This window comes from Pleurodeles waltl, chromosome 12 (genome assembly GCF_031143425.1).
Source record: "Pleurodeles waltl isolate 20211129_DDA chromosome 12, aPleWal1.hap1.20221129, whole genome shotgun sequence".
NCBI classification, from domain to species: Eukaryota; Metazoa; Chordata; class Amphibia; order Caudata; family Salamandridae; genus Pleurodeles; species Pleurodeles waltl.
This window is the reverse complement of record NC_090451.1, coordinates 621,783,071-621,809,268: the sequence shown is the minus strand read 5'-3', so window position 1 is coordinate 621,809,268 and position 26,198 is coordinate 621,783,071.

The window sequence follows — 26,198 nt, the reverse complement described above, 5'->3', positions numbered from 1 at the left end:
CGGAATATGCAAGAATACTATAGGGGAGACATGTGGATTCATCGATGATGGGGGAAGTACTCAATTGCACTTTTTACATAAACTGTATTGAATGAAATACTATTTAGATATGACCTAGAGCTGATGGAGCAAGATGGGCATAAAGGAGAGAAGCTTCCATCGTTTGTAGGAAAAGGACATTTCTCGTTAATTGATCACATACTAATGTCAAAGAGCCATATGGATACGGTCGTTTCATTGAAGATTGAGCCCACTATTTATAGTGATCATTACCCCCTGATACTGACTATGAGATTAGCTAAACACTTTAATATAGGTGAACGATTAGCAATGGATATAGGAATAAGAAGTGAAAACGGATCCACATACGATCCTAGGATCCTTTAACCAACTTAGAATCGCCATTGCAGGAAGTTTAGTGAGAGCATCGGGGGAAAAAAGAGCGGGGGAAAAAAAGAGCAGGAAAGTGGGGTGGTTTGATCACAATTGCTCATCAGCCAGCCAGGAACTAAAACAAGCCCTGCAGGCCCGACCAAGAAATAGAGAAAAAGTAATTATTAAGTGTTCTAACTACAAACATGCATTAGAAACCAGGAAGGCACAATTGAGAGCTAGGGCAAGCAACGACACTAAGAGATAGTACTTTATTTTGGAAAACAATCAACCAACCTTTCCTAAAAAATAGTGATGTACCCGAAATAACAGTACATGTTTCTTTATTGGAATGGCTTTCTCATTTTGGTTAAATTTTTAACCCAGAGAACCTGACTATTCACCCGTCAAATAATGGGATAATTGAGATCAATCCACCCTTCTTGAAACCAGTTAGTCTAGAGGAAGTGAAATTTGCCATGGGAAGATGCCCGAAAGGGAAGGCGCTGGGCCCTGACGGGGTGCCAGTAGATGCTTATTTGACACACGTTGATTTATGGTGCCCTATCCTGACCCAAGTCTTTCTGAGTGTGACAAAGGGATATATTTTAACATCATGGAGTGAAAGTATAATTGTCCCTATTTTTAAAAAGGGGCATAGAGGCGACCCCAAATGTTATCAGCCAATTTCACTTTTGGATACCTCTGTCAAATTGCTGGGAAGAGTACTTGTAGAAAGATTAGAAACATGGGCAACTAACAATCATATACTTACAGAGGCTCAATTGGGATTTAGGCCTGGGGTTGGTACCCTGGTACAATGTATAAACCTTAATTTAATAATAAGTAAATATACAATGGCAAAGAAGGGTCATGTATTCCTCTGTTTTGCAGATCTTAGTAGTGCCTTTGATTTGGTGAATCATGCTAAGTTGTGGAAAGTTTTAACAGATATGGGTGCGCCCTCTGATATAATAAGCTTCTTGGCACAACTATACAACCATCTAACAGCACGGGTGAGATATGGAAGAAATGGAGAATGTACGCCAGGTTTTAGGATAGGGAGAGGAATACGCCAAGGTTGTGTTTTGGCGCCGCTCCTATTTTCTCTTTATATAAATGGTGTAGATGCCCACTTAAAATTTTTTAAAATTGACAGCCCTAAAATAGGAGAATGTTCTATCCCAATCCTTTTATACGCAGATGATGCTGTTTTGCTGTCACGAACTGCAAATGGGTTGCAGCAACTAATGGAGGGCTTCATGGAATTTATGGAGGAAAGAGATATGATGTTGAATATGAGTAAAACAGTGGTAATGACTTATAGACAGGGAAAGGCCAGGAAGAAAACTTATTTTATTAAGGGCCACAAATGTGAAGAGGTGAATGGATTTACATACCTGGGTATACAATTTTCTAATATGGGACACTGGAAACAACATCTAGAAATTACCAAAATGAAGTATATTAGGACAACTGAGGCAGTCTTTAGATTCTCCAAAAAAATTGGTAAGAAACCCCTAAGGGAAATGCTGCAAATCTACAAAAGTAAATCAATCAGCAGCATCACATATGGTTCTGCCCTTTGGGGTTTGATGCCCGAGATCCATTCATTACAAGTGCTACAGAATACATTTTTTAACAGATTACTTGCAGTCCCAAATACCACTTCCACATACATGGTACACAAGAAACTGGGCAGCCCCTACGTAGTGGATCTAATATATATAAATGCGTTGTCGGCTTGGCATGGTATTTGGTCAAAAGAAGGGACGCATCTTACCCGAAAGATTATTAAAGACTGTCTTACATTAGAACATCGGGATAGAATCCCATGGTTCATGCACTTAAAAGATCTGTTGAGAGGTATAAATCTAACACCAAATTTAGACAACCCAGGCATAGTTCTCCAATTTAGTAAGAAAGAACTGAAAAATAATTTAATGGCTTGGAGGGCTAGTGATAGAGAAAATAGAGAATGCATGAAATCAACGGTAGCACTTTATATGATCGAAAACAATGACGTAATACCAAATTATTTACTGACAGTTGTGAATACTCAGCATAGATTTTATTTGACCCGATTACGTATTAGAATGTTGCACTTTTTGGTAGCCTTCCCAAAGGTGAGGATTTGGAGTAAAAGCCTACCGAAGTGCCCCTGCGTGGGACGATTTGCACAATCCACAATGCACTTTATTATATCTTGTAAATTTTATCATGACATTAGGAAACAATTCTTAAAACCACTATTTATTATTAATAAGTTATTTTATTGTAGAGAAGCTTTTAACTATTTATTTAAATTGGATACTAATGAGAAATGTGAAGCAGTGATAACATTTATCCTACATGCAATTGAACAGAGGAAAAAGTTGTCCTATTTAGAAAAACTCCGATATGAGAATGAATAACCGCATAATTTGTCGCAACAAAGATTTTTATCCTTTTATTTATTAGTAATGTATCTGGAAAAATTTTATTGTATAACTTTTTGATCCTAAAGAGACTGTTTTTCTTTTATGGAGTAAAATCCGAATAAAGATTGTTTTGAATTGAATTGAATTGAACTGATGGACAATAATGAAGTGACGATTATGGTGGTGGAGGATGGTATGTGGGATATCCCTCAAATAGATTTATCCACTATAAAATATAGTCTACTTCCTTTATTCAGATGACAGCTTTAACTATGGCCCTCGATGTCAGGGTATTTAATGTTGCACCTGTCCAGATTCCATGGACAATATCCATTTAATAGTTTTCTAGCCAAACTAGCAGAAAATATAGTGCTTGACCTTAAACTTTGGAGATACGTGCTAGATATGGAAGTATTGGACAGTAAGAAAAGTGACCACAAAGCCTTACATTTAGCTATGGAAGGAATATTGAAACATTTAGGGATTCCATTAGAACCAGGGTCAAGTAAGAAATGTTCCATCTCGAACGGCAAATGGACTGTCAAATGGGCCCATATGCCACAGTCGCCAAAGAGGCTAAAGGGTATATTCAAAGACTTTGGGCCTCATTGAGAGGCTGGTGGTCCAAGGCCTGCCAGCCTCGTGGTGACAGTCGGACCACTGCAATTGTGGCGGTTTGATCACCACATTACAACCCTGGCTGTTGCACCCATGGTCCCTGAGGGGGTGACGGTGGTCGGAATTGTACTCAGCTAGGGCAGCGTGTACCTCAGCGCTGCCTGGCTGATTACAACTCAGCTTTCCACCAGCCTCTCCATGGCGGGGACCCCACCATGGAAAGGCTGGTGGAAAGCCAGTGCAGGGGACTAAAGGGGGGCCCATGCGCTGCCCTTGCCCATGGCATGGGCAGTGCAGGGCCCCCGTGTCCAGCACCATCGGAATGCACACTTTCTGCTGGAGTGCTATGATATCCTAAGCCAATATTTTAGCACTGTTCCCGCCAGTCAACCTGACGGGAAAGCGTAATACAATGTTCCCACTGGTCAGCCCGGTGGGAACATTGTAATGCGCGTGAAGGGGATGCCACCGGTATGACAGTGAGGTCCTCCCCACAAGTTTGTCAGTTGGCTCTTCTGACCGCCAAACTTGTAGTGAGGTTATTTGTTGTGGCCTTGTTATCTGTCTCACTTGGTCATATCCAGAAATCATTTTTGATATACACACAAATTCAGCTGCCTCTTTCAGCATTCATTTTACGTGAATTCAGTTTACAATAACAACAGGAACAGCACATGGTTGTTAAAAATGCAGAAAAGCTAAATTTAACTCAAATTGAATCAAGCCATCCATCAGAAGGAAAAACCAGAGCTTGCTAAGAAAAGCCAGGAAAGCTTATAAATCTGATCAAGCAAAAGCTAAGACAGAATGGGATGACATTAGGTGGACAGATTTTTTACAGCAGCTAAGGCAAAAGATAGCAAGACTTTCTGGCATATTGTTATCCACGACAGCCTCAGTAGTATAATCTGTATTGATTTTCATATTCAGCTGTAATCCTGGATTGAGCGTTTTTCAAAGCTATATACACTTATAGAGGAGGACAGAATTTTACTGTTGGCAATAGATTTCATTTTGCCATCAATGGATGTAGACCCATTAAAAATCGACCTCAAAGATGCTATCCTAGCTATTCAATGTATAAAGCAGAGTAAAGACCGAAGTCCAAATCTGATACAGGGGTATCATCCTAGATTAACCACAATTCTGAGCACCATACATGAAGTACCTCACAAACTAAATCTTGTGGGCTTGTGCTATAGCCCCCATGTGGAAAGCAGCAGAGATAATCCCAATTTATAACCAGCATTTGCAATGCAATGGGTCTCCATTTGCTAAAGTTAGCGCTATTAGCATTGTAAACTCCAAATCCAACTTTTCTTGCCACATAAATTGAAAATTAAAAGTTAAAACGGTTTCACATAGGCGAGCTGATTCACAGGGCCACGGCCACCATGAGCACTAGTGTGAAGAGACACACAAAAGGAAAAAGAAGTTCGCTCGCAGTCAAATTTATTGGCAAAAGTGCAATTATCCATGTAACAGGGGCGATGGCTAAGGCGGTAACAAAACCTCCCCAAGGAGGAATAAAGGTAAACCATTTACCAATGTCATCAAAGAATTTTTGAAGGGCAAGCCCACGAACAAGTGGTAGTGATGGGCGTGAGTTGGGCATGGGTAAAAGCCCAGATACATACCAACACGTCAGAAAAGCTGCGCTTGTGCGCTGCTATGCGCAACCTAAAAAGGGCCAGAGTGATAATCCATGTAACTACAGACCAATAAGCCTGATAGATAGCCTCCAAAACATAAGCCCTCATTATAACAATGGCGGTATAAACCTCCTACCCCCGCTGTGACGGCCTCCAAAATACCATCGCTGTGGCTACCAGCCGTCTGCCATAATATGACCTTAGCCGGAATTCCGCCAGAAGGATGGCGGAATTCTGGCTGCGGCCATGGCAGTGCCACGCCAGTAGACCACCGCAGACTGTTTCATGACATATGATACAGCCTGGCGGTGGTCTGCTGGCGGACTATACTGCTGGCAGCAGCGCCCCGTCCTGTCTCCTGCCGGAGAACCCCCTGCAATCAGGTAAGTCAGGTGCTCCAACAGGGGAGGGGGGTGTTTTGTGTGTGTGAGGGGGGTGTGGCAGTGGTGTGGGTGAATGTTTGTGAACGCGGGTGTGTGTTGCGTGTGGAATGTGTGTGTGCATGTATGGTTGTGTGTGTGCGTGTATGTGGTGTTGTGCGAATGCTTGTGTGCCTGTATGTATGTCAGTGTGTGTGGATGTGTGTGTGAATGTATGTATGCATGCGTGGGTGAATGTGGGTTTGAGTGTGTATGCGTGTGTTCGATGGTATGTGAAGGTGCGTGTATGTCGTGGGGGGTCTGGAGTGGGATGAGGGTGTGGGGGAAACCAGGGGAGGGGGCGGGGAGTTGGGAAGACCTCTGTCAGTGACAGGGAAGGGATTCCCTGTCACTGATAGTGCCTACCGCCATGGTTTTCGTTGCAGTAAGGTTGCCACGAAAACCATGGCGGTAGGCGGGGTCATAATCCCGCGGGTGGGACAGTGGCGGCTGCCTGGCGTCTGCCTGGAGACTGAAGTCTCTAGCCCGGTGGCTGTAACCGCCGTCGCGGACGGAGTGGTACATTGGCGGTTTGGCTTGAGTCAAACCGCCAATGTCATATTATGGGGAATAGTACCGCCAGCCTGTTGGCAGTACTTTTCTCCATTATGCCACGGTCGTATTGAGGGCCATAGTCTACATGCAGGTGCTTGACAAGCTTCAAGAATGAATCAGGGACCACAATATTTTAAAACCACTGCAGGCTTTTTTTAGGAAAAAAAAGTCAGCACCTTTGGTCAGGCTTATACATTTAACATTATTTATTGGAAAAATAATGGGCACCTCAATGTAACATTTGTAGACGTTAAGTCTGCATTCAACCTGATACCTCTTTCAAAACTGTGGTCTGTATTGGGACAAATGAGGGTGCCCAGCAATATTCTGTCAATTTTCATTCAGTTGCATAGTGAGAATTATGTCCATGTAAGATGAGGCATTTGGGTCCAATTGACAGATCACATTCTTGTTCAAAAACGGGTGCGACAAGGATGCATTTATGTAATAAACTACTTGGATACATGTGTGAAGAATTCACCGAAAGTGACAGGTTCCAGAATCTCTTCATTGCTCCTTGCTGATGATATGCTATTGATCTCTAAAACACCAAGGGGACAGCAGACACCAATAGATCACTTTGTGGACTTCTGCAATGACCGGGGACTGAAAGTAACACCATCAAAACAAAATACATGACACTTAATCCATATAAATCATACTGGGGTGGATTAATGTTGTGAGGTTCCTCTCTTGAAAGAGTAACAGATTTTGAATGCTTGGCGGTCAGAATTGTATGTAATATCTCCTGGTCCACACAAATCAGGAAAGGTGCTCTTAGGTTACAGCAGTGCACATCAGGGATACTGTGAACTTTAGATCGAAGATGTCAAAATTAGACCGCCAGCCGTGCAAAGTTATAATGTACAAGCTTTGGGTGGGGCATTATATGGTGCAGAAATATGGAGACACTTAAATGTAAATAAGATGACATCGATATAAAATAAATTTTTGAGGACCTTATGGGCTAGGCCCTGAGTGCGAGTGCTCCTTCATTGCCCTTTCTAATGGATTTGGGTTCTAAATCAGTAGCCAATTGAGCTAATATTAGGCCACTTGTTTATTGGTGTTGACTGTGGAGTACTGAGGGGCATGTACACTATTGTGTTGCACTATAAAAGAGACCATTTCTTTTGATATCCATCACAAGATTGATTGGAATAAAAAGTACAGTCATAGTAGACTTCTCTCGAGATTGAAGAACCTTGTGACAACAAGAGAAAAGTATATCCAAAGATTTGTTGAAAAAGAGATACTAGCAATATGTTTCAGAAAAGGAATTTGTAAACCTAAAGCGCTGACCACTCATGTTGCTTTCTTGAATTTCAAATGTTTCTCTTATTGTGAACCGTTTTTGATCTTATTACTCCACCTGCTGCTAAACAATAATATATCAAGTTCAGATATGGGATACCACCGACAAACAATTTTTGCTATAAATGGCATACAATGCCCTGTCTGCTACATGTACAGTCTCTAAAATGACGAAGGAAACTGTGGCTCACTATTTGTTTTTGCAAAGCACGAGTATCTCCCTGTAAAAACTTGACAGTCCCAATATGTTGTTTGATTGCTGCAAGACAGTATGCAAGAGTGTGAAGAATACTTTATTTATGTCACATTACTGATGAAATTGTTTTTAGTACAGCTAAATGTAATAAAAAGTATATGACGAAATGCGAAGTCAGTTGCAGTATTCTTTATTGGTCTCCACTTGCCGCTTCCTCCCTTCATTCAATCAAACAGCAGTCTGCCTCACACCAACATTCTAAAGCAGACTCTCACTCAACCAAATGGTTATACCATTTAGCACGTAATGGGAGGTAGGATGGGCAGTACCATTCTTATATATTTATAACACTAATAGCAACAGGTTTAACTGACAGAATATTAATAATACTAATTATAACACATCCCCCAACCTATAATTTGTTGAACTATGTGATGAAGCAATGGTTACGCTACAGTACATCAATACATGGCACTTACTTGGCAAAATAATGTGTGCATAACAAAGTTAACTATGACCCCCCCGTTTGTTCTGTCACATGAAACACTACTTTAAGGCATAGTCCTTGTGCCAAAAGGGAGGACTCCGATTTCTCCCTTTCCAGCACATTGTGTTGGGCGTTGATGAGGTGCCATTACTTGTGTTGTCGCTCGTGGGTTGCTGTTTTACCAATCTGTCCATGCTCCACATTTGACCATTGTCCATTAAGACTACGTTGTGTTTTACTTTTGTGATGCACAAGGGGCCATAGAATTTGGAGATGTCATCATCCCTTCTTTGCGGTTTCTTAACATAGACCCAGTTTCCTATTTCCCATGTTTGTTGTTTGGTTCAATGCGTTGTGTTATAATATTCTTTGTATTTGTTCTGGTGTCGAATTATTTTTTTCCTTTCTTCTTTCCGTGTTGAACACTACTTCAGCTCCTCCTCCTAACAAACCAGGAAAAAATTAGTGCACGCACGGTTTCCTTCCTTTGAGTGCTGTGAAAGGAGAGATCACGGTAATTAGATTAGGGGTGGTGTGATATGCCCAGAGCATGTCTTGGATTGCTTTCTCCACTTGATTGTGATTTGCACAGGCTAATTGGATGCACTCCTTTATGATCCTGTTTGTTCTTTCAACCATTCCATTGGCCCTGGGGCAGTATAATGCCGTCTTCAGATGTTTGATTCCAAGATTGTTAAAAATTCTGTCATTGCAAGAGAAGTGAATTGCACCCCATTGTCTGTAATAATAGTAGAATGTATACCTTCCATTATAGAAGTATCTTTTAAAAATGTTATGAAAAAGTCTGTGGTAATCTGATTTATCAATCGTGCAAATACCCAATGGGATTGATAGTCGACCAATACAAATGCAAATATTTTTGCTAGGCCTTTACGGTTGATTGGGTCAATTATAACAAGAGCTACTTTCTCCCAAGGTTTATCTGGAACAGACACTGGGGACATAGGAGTTTTACGAATCATTTTGGTTTTATCACTGTTAGCACAGATGGTACAGTTCTTAACTTTAGATTCAATGGCAGAGTCCATGCATGGAAACCAGTAATGCTCCCTTAGTCTGGCTTTTGTGAGGCTTCTGTCTAAATGGCCTTCATGTACAAGGTCTATAACCTTTTCTTTCAATGCATCTGGTGGGATTATTTTGTCATTTCTCATTATCAAGTTGTTATTCATGTTGAGTTCCTGACGTACCTCCCAAAATTGTCTGATATCCTCCCTTAAGTTCCTGTTACTTTTAGGCCAACCTTGCAAAATGTAATCTTTCAGGTGTTGTAGCACCTCGTCCTCGGCAGTGCAATCTTCCCATTCTTTGCTAGTGATTGATGGGGAATTAATTTCTAAAATGGGATAATCAAAGGTTTCATACTTTTCTTACTTGTTCAATGGAGGTCTGGAAAGGAAGTCTGCAGCCGTGTTGAGATTCCCTGGGACAGATTTTATTTTGAAGCAGAAGCCCTCCAATGCTAATGCCCATCAGGCTATACGTGGAGTGCGGTTGGAAGCTCCTTTGTATGTGAACATGTACGTCAGGGGTTTGTGATCAGTACAGATTTTGAATTGCAGCCCCCACAAAAAGAATTTGAAATGTTTGAGCCCCCAGAAGCACGCCAAGGCTTCCTTTTCTACCATAGAGTAGTTATTTTCGGATTTGCTGAGAGATCAAGAGGCGAACACAATGATTCTTTCCTTCCCATTAATCATTTGGGAGAGGGTAGCCCCCAAACCTTTGTTGCTGGTATCCATGGTCAGTATGGTTTTCCTGTTGTGGTCGAAGCTGCACAGATATGCAGCTGTAAGGATGGCATCTTTCAACTTCATAAAGGATTCTTGATGCTCATCCAGCCATTTGAATTAAGTATGATTTTTCAACAATTCTCTCAAAGTAGCTGTTCTGCTAGCAAAGTTCTTGACATACTTTGCCATATATTCCGCCAAGCCTTAGAAGGACTTGAGTTCTTTAGTTTCTGGGGCACAGGCTTCTTGTATTGCCTCCAGTAAGCATATTTTGGGTTTAAAACCTTCTTTGGATATGGTATGGCCTAAATAGTCCACTGCGCTGACTCCGATGATTCTGCATTTGTCTTTCTGTAAGGTGAGCCCTCCTCTTTTCAGCTTGGTGGGGACATTGCATATAATTTTATTGTGCCCTTCAGCTGTGGAGCCGTAAATTAGGACATCATCTTGGAAACACAGGGTTTTGGGTATCCCTTCCAGAATTTGTTCCATTATTTTTTGGAATACTGCGGCAGCAGATGCCAGACCAAACGGCATTCTGTTGAACATAAAGGTGCCCATAGGTGTGGTGAATGCCGTTAAACACCTAGACTCCGGGTGTAATTCTACTTGGTGATATGCCATTGATAAGTCAAGTGCTGAAAAACATGTGGCTTCGCCCATAATACTTAGCATTTCGTGGATGCGAGGTAGCGGATGTCTCTCAATACAAAAGTTGTCATTCAGGTCACATAAATCCACACACAATCTGATGCCGTCACCATTGGCTTTCCTGGGTAGTACAATTGGGGATACCCATTCTGAACAGTCTATGGGTTGTATGACTTCTAACTCTTTTAGCCTGGTTAATTCCTTTTCTAATGGGCCCCACATTAAGTGTGGTATCAGTCTTGTCTTATGTACAACTGGTTTGTAGTTTGTTTTCAACTTAATATTGTGTTGGTATTGTTTTAGGAGTCCTAATTTCCCTGAAAATACTTTAGGGAATTCATTGCATATAGGTTCGCTTGCAGTGGATTGATCCACTAGTAGTACTTGCTCCGGGTTATTAGGATCAAACTTTATTCCTAATTCTTTCTGATGTTGCTAACCTAGGAGATTCGAGCCTTCTTGTACTATGTATACTTTGCCAATGGTGGATGGATCCTTGAAAGTGATGCGCGTATCAATCATGCCTTTCAGGGGAATTGGGTCTTTAGTGTATCCACTTGGTGAAATATCTGGGGATTCAACCTCAGGATCATCTCTTATTGGTTATTAACTTGAAGTCGGAACTGTTGATAAGTGTAAACGGTAAGCAAGAGTCCGCAAACGATCTGACAGGTTTGCCATTTAAGCTAATGTCGCACCCTGGATACCTTATTTGGTTGGCTGCGCTATCATCCCCTATTTGTAGAATTATTTTCTTTATACTTTGGGAATCTTCATCTCTCATACTATTCTCCTTTCTTCCTGAGTTCTTAGATAAGCCTCTGCACACTCTGGCAAAATGACCCTTCTTATTGCACTTCCTGAATATGACACACACACCTTGGCAATGAATATAGTTGGCCAAATTATTACTTCTACCACATCAATAACACTTTGCTTTATTCTGCATTAAATTATCATATTTTGTTTGACGATGCTCCTTACAAGGATCATTTTTTTAGTTGGATCTTGCATATATCACTCTCAAGATCCTCCTTTGATATTTTAGAATTCTGTTCATTAGCTGCAGTTACTTTCATTTCTTTCAAACAGATCGCGGTGTGTTCTATAGATTTCGCAATTTCCACAGCTTCCTGTAAGTGTGGTTGTTTCTGCAGTAACTTCTCTTGTATTTTTACATTGTTTGTGCATCTGACTAGTTGTTCCCTTATTAACGAATCCGTGAGGTTTCCGAAATCACAGAACTTGCTTAAGCCTCAGAGTGCTGCCACATAACTTGTTATGTTTTCCTGCGTACCTTGCATACGACTAAAGAATTTGTGACTTTCCAAAACAATGTTGATTTTGTCTCCATTTTGATTCTGAAGTTTTAATAAAGTAATTTTGTACTCATCCACGTCATTGTCCGTTATTTCCGGGTCTGGAATAGTTTCAAACATTTTCCTGCCATCGGGTCCCAGGTTGTGCGGTAATATATGTTGTTTTCTTACTGCAGTACATTTTTCACCTCCTATAGCTGTAAAGTAGGATTCAAAGACATGTACCCATTCGCCTCATAGTTCGTTGAGTTCCCCCAGTTCATTTAAGAATAGTGGAGGTTGAAGCATACTGGCAGCTGCCATTGTGGTAATAAAATCTTAAGAATTGCTGTAGACCAATATATTGTACGACATTTAGTCAGTAGTATACTTTTTTTTTCCAATTATACAAAATCAAACACTAGAACAGTCGGTCATACTCAGGACTGCTTCAAGAAAATTACGTAAAGTGTATGGTGAATTTCTTGACATGTGAAACTGTCACAATGATACTGCATGCACCAGACAATTATACAAATTTCAGTAAATCTCATTTAAATGTTCAAACCATAGGAAATGCATAGCATACAGTAGTTGCAATAATTCTAAAATGCTTGGTATATTCTTACTAAAGCCAGAAGATGACACTATAGGATTAGAAATCGTTGTCCCACATGTTCCTTACTGTGAATAAAAGTTTTATGTAATCCTTAAATAACCGTGTACTTTCTAAACTAAATTGCTAACAGTTCAGTACAGTTCTATATGCGTAAAAAGCTGAGGAAGACCTCGTCCATAAGTAGAGTTGGACATTTTAGCACGTAATTCAGTTCAAACAAGGAGCAGATTTTTTAACACTTCCAATAATACGGTGTGCATGCCACCGGTAGTCCACCAGTACACGCAGAGCCTAACTTATGTGAGGAGGCAAGGATGAAGTATGCGTCACCAGGACGTACGAAGTAAACACAGTACTGAGGAGCGGAAAGCATGGCGCTTTAGAGGCTTTACGCAATGTCAGGAATGAAGGTGCTTCTCGAAGTGGCACGTGTCACAGGATGTAATGGAGGATAACTCTTGAGTGTCCAGAAATACCAAGCCTTTGAATTCAAGAATAGGGCCTTCAAAAATCCCCCTCCCCCCCAGATGTAACACTTCCAACAGGGCAAAAGTAATTGCTGACGCAGTACCTTGAAGCGGCAGGGAAAGCAAGGTGTGATTCCTCCCTCAGAATGTTTTACGTTGGACGTGTGCGCAATCACCCGACTGGAAGCGGACGCTCACAGAAGGGTAGAAGACCACGCTGTCCCCACCTAGGCAGACAAATCTTTCTCCATCGCAAGTATGCAGGAATCTGAGGTCAGGAACCGATGGGTAGGCTCCTAGCTGCTCAGGACAGTAATTCCCCAAAAATCGCCCCCGGCAACGTAAGCTTGGATGGGGCGTACGAAAAATAATGTCACACTACCTTGATCCGGTCGATGTGTGGCTGTAGAATTACAATCCACAGGCTGGAGATAACGAAGGGCATGTGCAGGGTAACTTTCAAATCTGGAAGCGGAGGGTACACAGAAGGGGAGGAGACCACACTGCCCCCTTGCACAGACAGCTCGTCGCCAAATGTTATAAAAAAGTATATGAGGAAATGCAAAGTCAGTTGCAATATTTTTGATTGGTCTCCGCTCGCCGCTTCCTCCCTTCATTTAGTCAAACAGCAGTCTGCCGCACACCAACATTCTAAAGCAGACTAACTCTCATCTGAAGGGTTACACCATTTAGCGCTAATGGGAGGTAGTACCATTATTACATATTTTATAACACTAACAGCAACAGGTTTAACTGACAGAATATTAATAATACTAACTATAACACTAAGGGGGTTATTACAACTTTGGAGGAGGTGTTAATCCGTCCCAAAAGTGACGGTAAAGTGACAGATATACCACCAGCTGTATTACGAGTTCCATAGGATATAATGGACTTGTAATACGGCTGGTGGTATATCCGTCACTTTACCGTCACTTTTGGGACGGATTAACACTTCCTCCAAACTTGTAATAACCCCCTAAATGTATTTTTGATGTATGATGTCAGAGGAAAAATGTATAAATAAGGAGGACTTATACATCCATTATACAGAGTTTCATAGGATTTTCATGTACATAGTAAATTTTAATATGTGTTTTAAATATGTATTGATGAGTATAATTTAATCATGAAATGGATGTGTAACTAGGCCTTTTGTGTATGTTTTAAGGGGTAACGCACAGAATGAACTTTGATTGATAATGGGTGATATGCTTATATAATCAATATATGGTACAATAAATAATAATCGCACTCCTGATATCGATTGGCTGGCACACCACTTGGCACTCCTCTGTTTATGATGTAAACCTAGAAAGTAGAGGGATGAGGATTCCAGGGGTAGCGGGCGGAGAGTGAAGGGTCCTGTGCCGGTATGACGTGTCTGGGGCTGTTAAATAAAGAATCTTTTCTCAGCTATACTGTTGTGGTTAATAAAGAAATTGGCAATGACCTTGGCGCAGCCCTGGATATGTAAAGCAGCATTCAGTGTTTTATACAGCAGCTGTGAGGAAGCAAACAGTACATTGCCACCTGCTACATAACGTGAGACATACCGTGGCTAGTCTCCCAATATTTGATGGGTATATTGGCCTAAATTGGTACTGCACTTCGATTCAAACCACCTTCAAAGGATGCGGGTAAGTTAAAAATATATATATTACTTACCACGCACGTATTAGCATTCTCCATTTTCAGGGAACTGCCCGTTAGCATTCAGCGTATGCACACGCGTTCCCAGCAACAGTGGAACACTATTGAGACAGGCTATTAGTGCACATACTTACAACATCCCCTTGCGGTAGGCATGTTTGATGGATACTCGCTGATGCGCACAGCCGATGGTATTTAATGTGTGTATATGGCAAATTCCCACTGATACGTACAGCTGTTAACAAAAGCGGATCAATCACCTTTGCTAATCTGCACAATACTAAAACAAACTGCTTTTATTTTACTGTGAATTATTTGTGGAATGTTTAAAAACGACTACTTTTTCAATACAAGTTTGCCACCTACTGGATCTTCAGTTGCTTGCAGCGAATAGCACGATCATAAAATAAATAACAGTGGATTCACACACGCTGTCAATGAATTACTTACAGGGTAACAAATTCAACAGAGAGGTGTCTCAACAATGTTGGAACATCAACAACCATTAAAGTATATGTTACATCCAAATAGTTGCATTTGTTTATTTAGTCTTGTGATTAATTAGTAAACTGCAAAGAGTATATTCTATTTCAATCCCCATGTGAATACCAGCTTCATTACAAGTTGTGAAACGTGTGCATTAAACATGTTACATGTAACCAATCTGCAACCATTTTTACCTGTGATAGGTGAACCCACTATACCTTGGAAGGAGTGGAAAGAGTACTTTTCTAGTATATTGGCACTTGTGAGGAAGATGAATTTTCACCTGAGAAGAAAAAAACGTGTTACTGTATTGTTTAGGTCTAAGAGGGCTTAAACAATACAAACAGATAGAAAAGAAACCTTCTTCTCTAGAAGGAGAAGATGTATTCACACATGCATTGGAGGACCTTGACACACATTTTTCACCTACTGTGTGTGTTGCTGTGGATAGATACAAGTTTTTATAGAGAAAACAAGGAAAAGCCGGAAGTGTTGATGACTACATTGCTGCACTGAGTGTTCTGGCATTAACTTGTCATTTTAGACCACTTCACAAAGAACTAATTTGTGATGAAATCATTATGCATGCACGCAGCACAAATATTCAGGATAAACCGTGTGTCAATGGTGAGGCACCCTTAAATAAGGTAATTGCTCTGATAACGAAAGCAGAACTCACAGGATGATGTGCTAAAGCAGGTATGGATGAGACACAAGAAGAAAAAGAAGTTAGCAAAATATTGAGTACAAAAGACAGGAAAGTAGATGAAAATAAGAAAGGACTACAAGAAGTCATGAATAGCAAACATAAAATTGGCGGAGACTTTAAACCTATGAATGTGGGTCAAAAGAAGTGTTAGAGGTGTGGGAGCGATGACCACTTAGCATTCTTCAAAGTCAAAAGTGTTCCCATTGTGGTTCCCATTGTGGTGTGGTAGGTCTCACTATGCGAATGCTTGCAGAAGGAAAAATAGTAACACCAAAATGAATGTTAAATGTATTAGAGAGGACAGTGACTCCAATTCTGAAGATTCAGAGAACACAAATATTCATCATGTGATTTGTGTTGGGTATGACATTTTAGATGTAGACCAAGTCAAAAGGAAGAAACCAATGTGTGAATTTAATGTTGGGGGGGTGATAGTTAATGTAATTACAGATTCCAGATCACCATTTACCATAGTGAATGAAGAAGTATGGAAAAATAAATGTTGGAAAAATAGATACACATCTTAAAAAATCTACTAGCCAAGAGTTATACAGGAGATAGAATTGATTTAATGGGTTTCCAAGAGTTAGAATTTCAGTTTAAAGATAGGAAGGGCAAGTGCAAATTATATGTATCCAAAAAGCGACCTTCAGTTTCAGAATGGGCTGACCAAGGTGAACTAGGAATAATTTTGAACCCCAACAACCCTGAACCGGTGTTGCCAATTAGGAACAATATTGATGTAAAGAAAGAAGAATCGTTAGATGCATATCCTGAAGTATTTTCTTTTAAAATAGGGTTACTGAATGATTTTATACACAAAATAGAATTAAATTCATCAGCGATTCCATGTGTTCATAAAGTCAGGCACATACCTATGTCTATAAAGGAGGAGGTTCGTCAAGAAATAGGAAAACTGGTGGAGGGTGGCATCATTGAGCAAGTTGAGTCAGCAGAATTGGTGTCTCCATTAGTAGTTGTAAGGCAATCCAATGGGAAGGTAAGATTATGTGTGGACCTTAGGGAATTGGATAAATACATCCTAGCTGATCACGTATCCCTTACCACGCAAAAATGAAATGTTTGCTGCAACAAAAGATGTGTGCTGGTTTTCAACTATTAATCTAAAATCTGCTTATTATCAGGTACCATTACACCAGGATAGTACGAAATACACAACTTTCTTAATACCCTTTGGATGATATCAGTTTACTAGGGTACCTTTTGGATTGTCATCAGCTGCAGCGATGTTCCAGAGGATTATGAGCAACATATTTAGTGGAATTGCTGAGGTAATGTTTTTCCAAGATGACATTCTGATTATGGTGAAAAATAGAGGAACATGACAATCAGTTGAAACAGGTTCTAGAAATTCTCAAGGAAAAGGGATTGACAATAAAATATATAGTAAGTGCAAATTAGCTCAAAAGGAAGTGGTATACTTGGGGCATATTATGAGCAAGAATGGCATTAAACCAAAGCAAGCTCTAGTAGAAGCCATCAAAGATGGTCCATGTCCGACTAGGAAAGATGATGGAATAGAATTTAATTAAACCCAGAAAAGCTCTTGCAAGTTCAAACTTTATTTGGTCAAAAGAATGTCAAAATGCATTTCAAAATTTGATATTTGTAATGCACCATTTCTAAAAAGATTTGATGTAAAATGCAAAACCATTGTTACAACTGATGCATGCATAAAGTGTTCTGAGCGGTACTGACCTAGTGTAACAATGAGAGCAGTGAATGGGTTGTGGCCTTTGCTTCACATTCTTTGACTCCAGCTGAAGAAAGATCTTTGTTTATAGAACGAGAGACGTTGGCCTGTGTATGGGTGTTAAGTCATTTTTGTCATTTTCTGTGGGAACTCCATGTACTGTTGAGATCTGACCATAAACCCTTAACAAACGTTTTAACAACTGCAGGTTAATAAAATGCATCTTCAAGATTGAGCAGGATGTCAGTAAAATTGTTTGACTTTACTTATGATGTTCAGTATAGGCCAGGAGTCAAAAACAGAGTAGCTGACTTTTTTAAGCAGAATGTCATTACCAATTACTAATACAGATGAACAGGTGGATGAGGAGAGCTGTGTGGCTGGATTACTTGATGAGGGGATGGAAGGCATTGCCATTACTGAATGGAAGGAGGGTTGGGATAAAGATGAGAATTTAAAAAGAATATCTGGTTACATAAATGTAGGTTGGCCTAACAACACATAAACTAGGGACAGATGCAAAAGTAATCTGGGAAATAAGAAATGAACTTTGTTTAGAGAATATTATAATGTTCAGATGTGGGAAAGCAGTACCTCCAGTACCTCTCGGGAGAAAGATACTAGATTTATGTAATGAAGGACATCTTTGAGTATCTAAAACCAGACAAAGAGTCAAAAGCAAGTATTGGTGGCCTGGTCTTGATAAACAAATTGAAGAAAAATATGAGATTGCATGGAATGCAATAAGTCTGATAAGTGCCAGAAAATGTTTTAACCACCCCTATCACCCATTGCATACTCCAACATGTCTTAGGAGAATATAGGTTTATATGTGCCGGGTCCGGTAGAATGTGACAATGGTGAACACAAATATATTATGGTTGTAATGAACCATTTCTCAAAATGGCTAGAGACTGAAATAGTGCATAAGGCAGAATGCGTAAGGATCATTACATTTTTGGACACATTTTTATGAGAGAAGGTCTACCTAGGATTATGATTACTGGCAATGGACCTGAATTTATCGCCGAGAAATTTAAGAAATGTTTTCAAAGAAATTGTATAATTCACAATACAACCTCATTTTATCATCCAGAAGGAAATGGTTTAGTGGAGTGCTTCAACAGGGTCACTTATGGTAGTATCCAATTGGCTAAGAAGAATGGCTTGAATTGGGAATGCAAATTATATAAGTTAATTTTGGCTTATAGAATTACTCCCAGTAGAACTGAAGAAAGCCCATTTTCTTTGATGGAAGGTCGAGAAGCTATTGGCAAAGATCGTGGTTGGTTATCATCTGTAAAAAAAAGTTGAGTGATCTCCTGGTCAAGTGAGAATGAAAATCAATATGGCCCAACAAGTATATGAGAAATGGTATGTCAATAAGATCAGAACCAGAGAGTCTAATGTGAAAGGAGGAGATTGGGTTAAAGTAACAAAAAAAGGAAAGTTTGGAAAAGAGAAAGCTGATTTTCTGAGCCACTCAGAGTGTGTGAAATGTTCTGGAACTCAGTCAAATTAAGTGATGGGAAACTGTGGCATTTGGGCTAAGTTTCCAAGGGCAGGATGACATACAAGTTGAGATGGAGAATATAAAGAATTATGATTGGATAGAAAAAAAATGAAGAAGTGAACAGGGAGGAGGCAAATTCAGAAACACAAATGGATAAGAGTGCTCAGACTTCACTACTTGACTGTCGAACATCTCATACTTAAAACTTACAGAATAATACAAGCAAGAACAGCCAAATCAATACTGGAAGATTTGGTAGAATTATTTCCAAACTAAAAAGGTTTGATGATTTTGTATGTGTTAAAACAGCTTAACACCAAACTAGCTAGCATGTTTTGTTTATCTGATGTTAAGGTGTTGATTCATCAATTGTTTTGCATTTATAAAAATGTAATCTTTTCATGAGTTTATGTATGTATGTAATAAGGTATATGTCATGAAGTTCATTTATTATTTCAGTTGAACATGTAAAAGGGAATTATGGCGGTCATTCCAACCGCGCCGCCGCCCGCCATGCGGTAACCGCCATATGGGCGCTCCGCGGTCAAAAGACCGCTGGGGTCATTTCAACTTTCCTGCTGGGCCGGTGGGTGCAAGCCAAGTTAGCGCCCGCCGGCCCAGCGGGAAAGGGGCCTGCAACACTGAAGCCGGCTCCGAATGGAGCCGGCGGTGTTGCAGGTGTGCGACGGGTGCAGTTGCACCCGTCGCGCTTTTCACTGTCTGCTAGGCAGACAGTGAAAAGCAGGCTGGTCCCTGTTAGGGGGCCCCAGGACACCCGTTCCCGCCAGCCTGTTCCTGGCGGTGAAGACCACCAGAAACAGGCTGGCGGGAAGGGGGTCAGAATCCCCATGGCGGCGCATGGTGGATTTGGCCAACCGGGGGAAATCCGTCCGGAAACTGCCGGACCCGGATTTCTGACCGCGGCTTTACCGCCGCAGTCAGAATGGCACAGGAAGCACCGCCAGCCTGTTGGCGGTGCTTCCGTCATCCGCGACCCTGGCGGTTTTTACCGCCAGGGTCGGAATGACCCCCTATGTGTTGTAACGTAAATAATAATCTCATTCCTCACATTGATTGGTTGGCACACCACTTGGCACTCCACTGTTTATGAGGAAAATGTAGAACGTAGAGGGATGAGGATTCCAGAGGTGCCGGGTGCGGGAGGAGAGTGAAGGTTCCTGTGCCATTACGACGTGTCTGGGGATGTTAAATAAAGATTCTTTTCTCAACTATCCTGTCATGGTTACTACAAGTACACCGACTGAAAGTACACTTCAGAGCTTGTAGTACTTCAGGTCCTGCTTAAAAATCCATTATATGTTGTGTTGAAGCAGTTCTACGGCACTGCTAACATTTGTTGACACCCCAAGGCTTTGGTTGGTCAGGCAAGAAGCCACCCCGTTTGTTATGTGTAGTTGCTAGATTTTGCGTTTCTATCATACCTTGTTTGGGAGGCGGGGTGGACGTACAGAGAAGCTCCAAATGTACTACTGCAAACCTGTATCTACAATTTTATGGAGTGCAGCAGCAAGGAGTAAGAGTCAGCTTTCCTAGATATAGGTTGTGTGGATGTTTTCGTTCTTGCTGGAGGCAGTTTCAGAACTTGGACTTCTGTCCCCTGAAAAATATACCACTGATGGTCAGCAGCACACCTGTCTGGAACCATTCTTTGGTACCAGCTGCACATTTTGAGGGAACATCTGTTCCATGCAATGGCTAGTTTATGGGTGATTCAGCGATATAACACTGCTGCAGACAGCCAGTGTATATGGTATGGGTTGAGTGGTGTAGTCCACAGCGCATAAGTGTAGTAACTGTCTGGTGGTCTCGCTCTGCATTTGCTGTGGTCTGTGGAGCAGTAGGGTGTAAGTTACAAGCTTGCAGTAACAATTGCCATGCTCCTATTTCCTGCCACCCATCCCAGAGACGCCCTGTATGGGTGGTGTAGAGGGCTTTTAAGGGCCAGGTATTCAAGGAAGGCGGAGAGAAGAAGGTGGGAGAAGGGTTTGATGTGTGTTTTGGCCCTGCTTTCTCAGATACAGATGTACCTTTTTAATTGTATATTATTTAATCGCCAGGAAAACCTGCATAAATAAATTGTTTTTTAATAACTGCAGTTGCACTGCAAATGATAATATACTTTATTCCTTGTAGTTAACCCAACAAGCAAAAGTGCTTGACAGCTAAACACTTAAAAGAGTAGTAGGTATATTTGTTCAGCAGCAACTTACATTCTCGAAGAAAAAAAACCTTGACGAGGTTGTGTAAAAATCATAGAAAGGTTACTTTTTAAAAATTGTAAAGTGTATTGTATCAGATTGCTACTGATCTACAACAAACTTTCTGTATGTTTTAGTTCTATGGTTAACCTTCATTTCCGTTATCATAATCTGCAACTTTATTTCAGGATGATTTATAGCAGCACATTAGGGGTACAGCCTTAAAGCACAGCCGCAACTTTTTAGGATCTTCAGGTGAATTTCAAATCTTAGCTTATGTTCCTGCCCACTGAATATGCCATGTGTTTCTCTTTAAAACTTCCTGCTCAGTGCAGTACCTTTAATTTCCTTCTTGATAAAAGGTCACTTTCATACTAATCGGGGCTTAACTTACATTCTAAATTAAGTACCAATCAATTAATCAGGAATTTGTAAAGCGCACTACTCACCTGTGAGGGTCTCAAGGAGCTGAAGAGTGGGGGGGGAGAAGGGGGTGAGGGGGTGCTGCTACTGCTCGAACAGCCAGGTCTTGAGAAGTTTCCTGAAGGTAAGGAGGTCTTTGGTCTGGCGCAGGTGGGTGGGAAGAGTGTTCCACATTATTGTGGCGAGGTGCAAGAATAATCTACCATCGGTTGTAGTTCTGCAGACGGTGGTGGGACAGTTGCGAGGGTGAGGTCAGAGGAGTGGAGATGCAGGGTCGGAGTGCAGAAGGAGAGCCGTCTGTTGAGGTATTCTGGTCCGGTGTTGTGCAGTGCTTTGTGAGCGTGGGTGAGGAGTTTGAAGGTGATTCTTTTGTTGACTGGGAGCCAGTGCAGGTTTCTCAGGTGGTCTTTCATGTGGCAGTGGCAGGAGATGTCCAGGATGAGGTTTGCGGAGGCGTTCTGGATGCGTTGCAGCCTCTTCTGGAGTTTGGCTGTGGTTCCTGCGTAGAGGGCATTGTCATAGTCAGGTTTGCGGCTTACGAGGGCTTGGGTGATTGTTCTTCTGGTTCGGTGGGTATCCATTTGTAGATCTTTCGGAGCATGCAGAGGGTGATGAAGCAGGAGGAGGAGATGGCGTTGACTTGTTGGGTCATGGATAATGAGGAGTCCATGATGAATCCTAGGTTGCGTGCGTGGTCGGTGGGAGTCGGAGAGGCTCCGAGAGTGGCAGGCCACCAGGAGTCATCTCATGCGGAGGGGGTGGAGCCGAAGAGGAAGACTTCCATCTTGTCGGAATTGAGTTTTAGGCAGCTGCTCTTCATCCATTCGGTGATGGCCTTCATTGATTCGTGGAGGTTGGTGTTGGTGGACTCCTTGGTATGGGAGAGGATCAGCTGGGTGTCGTCGGCGTATGAGATGATGTTGAGGTTGTGGGATCGGGAGATGTTAACGAGCGGGACCATGTAGACGTTGAAGAAGATCGGGCTGAGGGATGAACCCTGGGGTACGCCGCAGATGATTTCGGTGGCCTCTGAGTGGAATGGGGGGAGGTGGACTCTCTGGGTTCTGCCGGTGAGAAAGGAGGTGACCCAGTTCAGGGCTCTGTCGCGAATTCCTGCATTGCTGAGGCGTGAGCGTAAGGTGTGGTGGCAGATGGTGTCGAACGCGGCCGAGACGTCCAGGAGGATGAGGGCCGCTGTTTCGCTGTTGTGCAGTATGGTTCTGATGTTGTTGGTGGCGGCGATGAAGGCGGTTTCAGTACTGTGGTTGCTGCGTAATTCGGATTGGGAAGGGTCCAGGGTGCAGTTCTCCTCGAGGAAGTGGGTTAGTTGTCTGTTGACAGCTTTCTCGATGACTTTTGCCGGGAAGGGGAGCAGTACCAGGGCACAAGAAAGTTTTCTGAAGTCCACCGCAGCTATTAATCATTCTCTTAGCTAAAGCTACCAATTGCTTACACCAACACTACCTATTTAACCATCATACGCCAATGTATGTGTCTATTGGACTATTCAAGGTCATTCAAAGCTGTAATAAGAGCCTGGGTGTACTGCCATTAATATTTAAGTAATTTACCTTGTACACACTCTGCTGAAGGGCTCTGTTGAAAAAAAGGCACAGATTACCACCATGTGAGGAATTATGATAATTATCTGCCAATGGTAAAAAAATATCCCCAGTAGGAACCGGCGCAAATTAAGCACTGATACTAATAAAGCATGCAGAATTTACTTGAAAATAAAAATACATAAAGGGGCTCAAAGTTTTTCTCAGGATCCAAGAAATCAAGACTTCTGAGTCCTGAAATCACCTCAAACTTCTCTCTTCCACCATCCTACATTCCATATTGCTTTATTTTTCATAATGATGAAGGGTGGGCACCATGTAAACTGATGGCGTAATTCAGCATAATGAGAGGTCTTTGCCTAGAAGTACTGAGCTGTAAGTGTCAATCTTATAGTAATGATTGCCACACTCCTATCTCCTGCTGCCCATCATACAGATCCCCATGGCTGGGTGGTGTAGAGGGCTGACAAATGCTAGGTATTAAAGGGAACCAAATGTAGGTGGGTGGATAATTTGGCGTGGTTGTGGCCCTGCTCCCCCAGCTGCAGAAGTAACTTTATAACTGAGTAGTATTCAATAGTAAGGAAAACTGCGTAAAGGAATTGCCTCTTACTCACTGCTGATGTACTGCAAATGATGATTTACTTAATTACTTGTAGTTTCCTCATACCTTCGTGCAAACAAAACCACTCAATAGCCCATCTAACACTTGAAAAGCATTGTGTGTAAATTTGCTCTGAAGCAGCTTGAATTCATGCCAATAACAACTTTACAGAGTATGTCTACCTCATTGAGAGGTTAATTTGTAATGAAGATAAAATGCAATGTATTCCATTCTGATTGTTCTATAACAAACATCTTATATGTATGCATTTTCTGGCGAAGCTTATCCCCATTTTCATAATGAGAACATTTATTTCAGGAGGATATACAGCAGCACAATTTGCCCTACAAAATTAAAGCAAGGAAGACAAGTTAAGACTTATGAGTGTTTTGCTGTGAAATGTATTTCCTGGTAAACTTTAAATCTTGGTTAATGTACCTGCCCATTGAATGTGCCAGGGTTCTGTTTTTCTTTACGACTCGCAGTACCTGTACTTTCCTTCCTTACTAAAGCGCACTTTCATATTATTGAAGCAGGCACGACTTAAAATGAGAACAAGTCAAGAGGCTCAAAGCTTTTCTCACAAGTTTAGGAATCAAGCTTTACTAGTTTTGAATTCGCTCTTGCCTCTGGCCTCTCACTCCAACCGTCCTACACTCCCTTTATTCTTTGTGAGTTTTGCCCTCTTTAGTGATGGAGAGAAAAGTAGTCTTTGACCTGCGAGAAGACCTCAGACGAGAAGTCAGGGGAGGATAATTACAGAGCATCCAGCCATAGTTATCTTGGAATGTGAAGTCAGGGCAGAGACACAAATGGGCAACACTAAGGGTCAGGAACTTCCAGAGTAACATGTTTATGGTAAATAAGGCTCTTCTGGGAGGTCTGCCTTTGATGGAGGCATGTTCTCAGCCAGTTTGTGTTCTGACTCCATAGCAGCTGGCCTGGGCCCAGAACCAAATTAGGTTATTAGGGGAATGTCCTTATTTTAATTGAAAACATTTGGCATCAACAATCAGGGGTTCAGACGTATCTCCACATTAATCATGTTCCTCTTCATAAGGCCCTACCCATTAGAGTCTACTACCTTTACTCAAAAGATAATTTGATTTCCAAAACTGCATCTAAATTGGGAGGATAAATCACTATCTTGTTTGAAAATTGTGCTCTATCAGCGTCAGAGCCCTGCATTCATTAAATAATATCAATCCTTTCTGTTTTCTGAGAAGTGTTTGACATTTAAACTTTAAAAATTCATACTCCTGGTTCCCTTGATCCGATTTTATTACACTTTCTATTGTTTTTGTAGAGCTGATAATATCAACACAAAATATAACTTTGGCCCCAAGGTCTGTCGTTTGAGCACTAAGCAATGAGCAGAATAACAACATTAAAGCAATGAGCTTGGTATGTGGACCGTTCCACTTCCCTTATATAAATGTGAAGAGGCACAGACAGAGGGGGTCATTCCAACTTTGGTGTTCTTTTTACAAGATCGCCAAAGCCACTGCAGACTAAAGAGCGCCAGTACTGGAGGTCTTTTGCCCACCATATTAAGAGTGTATGGCAGTGCTGGGACCCCCAGGGCCCCCCCCGACACCCCATACCACCAGCCTTTCCATGGGTGTTAACTGCCATGGAAAGGCTGGCAGAATACAACCGCTGGGACCGGCAGGCTGCAGTGTCACCAGTACCCCTAGGCCACCAGGCAAACCCAGAGCACATGATAAAAAGAACCCAGGGAGTGGCCCTATTGAAGGCAGTGAGACTCCAGAGCAAGGCCCATCTGCCACAGCCTCTCTGGAGAGTAATAGAACCAGTGAAGATACTTAAACTGGATCAAATGGAACTGCATGGAAATATCCAACATTGTGGGGGCCATTTTCACCTCCACCCACTTATTATCAAGGGGCCCCACATGATCCTCCCATCTCGTCCTAAGGGCCTGTAAGGGGTTGGACGCATTCACAACCAGACCCTTGTAAAGACGCACCTCCACTACTCAAGTCCTCCATCACCAACATAAATTGTGTAACGGAAAGTCCACTGCCAAACCCCAGAATGATTGCATTCTCCACTCCCCCCAGTCCAATGAGGTCCCAAGCCTCAAACACCACTAGGCCAGCTGTTTCTGACAACCACCTCCCACACTAGATGGGAGATTGCCCCTGTAAGCGTATCCTAACATTTCGTATGTCTAAGGGCCACGTACCAGCACTGAATGAGGACCTGGGTGACAGGTGACAGTGGTTGAGGGGGAGAACTACTGTACAGCAGGGACCGCATACTGTGGGAAAGTAACAGCTTCAACTCTAATCTGTGTGCCCGGTGATCCCTGTCTGCCCTTAGCAATTATTGATGATCACTAGCTGCGAGGACCAGTAATACTATTTAACGTCTACCTGTCGAAGTAAGCCTCAGCAAGGCCTACTAGTCCAAGGGGTTCGCCCTTCTCTGCACAAAGTCCTCAGACCATATAGGAAGAAGTTGGCACAG